Source organism: Vombatus ursinus, unplaced genomic scaffold (assembly GCF_900497805.2).
Source record: "Vombatus ursinus unplaced genomic scaffold, bare-nosed wombat genome assembly UNPS02014812.1, whole genome shotgun sequence".
Taxonomy (NCBI): domain Eukaryota; kingdom Metazoa; phylum Chordata; class Mammalia; order Diprotodontia; family Vombatidae; genus Vombatus; species Vombatus ursinus.
The window spans coordinates 35,658,152-35,658,685 of NW_020954590.1; the positions used below are offsets into that span (position 1 = coordinate 35,658,152).

The 534-nt window shown below is 39.0% G+C and overlaps 1 protein-coding gene across 1 annotated transcript in view; it reads left to right on the forward strand.

The window, feature by feature from the left end:
• Window positions 1–534, forward strand: part of LOC114054194 (protein spire homolog 1-like) — a 137,079-nt gene that overhangs the window by 50,679 nt on the left and 85,866 nt on the right. The gene's annotated exons all lie outside the window — the stretch shown is intronic.

Here is a 534-nt window from a genome sequence, read left to right on the forward strand (position 1 = left end):
AAAAAACTATTTCCCTTCATCCTATCCTGCCCCCCCCATTTATTCTATTCTCTCTTTTGACTCTGTCCCTCCTCAGAAGTATTTGCTTCTGATTACCCCCTCCCTCAATCTGCCCTCCATTCTACATCCCACTCCCCCCACCCCACCTCTCTTAGCCCCTTGCCCATATTTTCCTGTAGGGTAAGATAGATACAATTGAGTGTGCATGTTAATCCCTCCTTAAGCCAAATCCGATGAGAATACCATTCACTCATTCCTTCTTACCTTCCCCCACTTCCCCTCCACTGTAAAAGCTTTTTCTTGTCTGTTTTATGTGAGATAATTTACCCCATTCTACCTCTCCCTTTCTCCCTCTGCCAGTATAATCTTCTCTCTTAATTTTATTTTTGTATATGTTTATACAAAGCATATGTTTTGTATATATGTATACATATATTTTGTGTATATATATATATATGTATTTTTTTTTTCCCCTCCAACTACCCTAATACTGACAAAGGTCTCATGAGTTACAAATACCGTCTTTCCATGTAG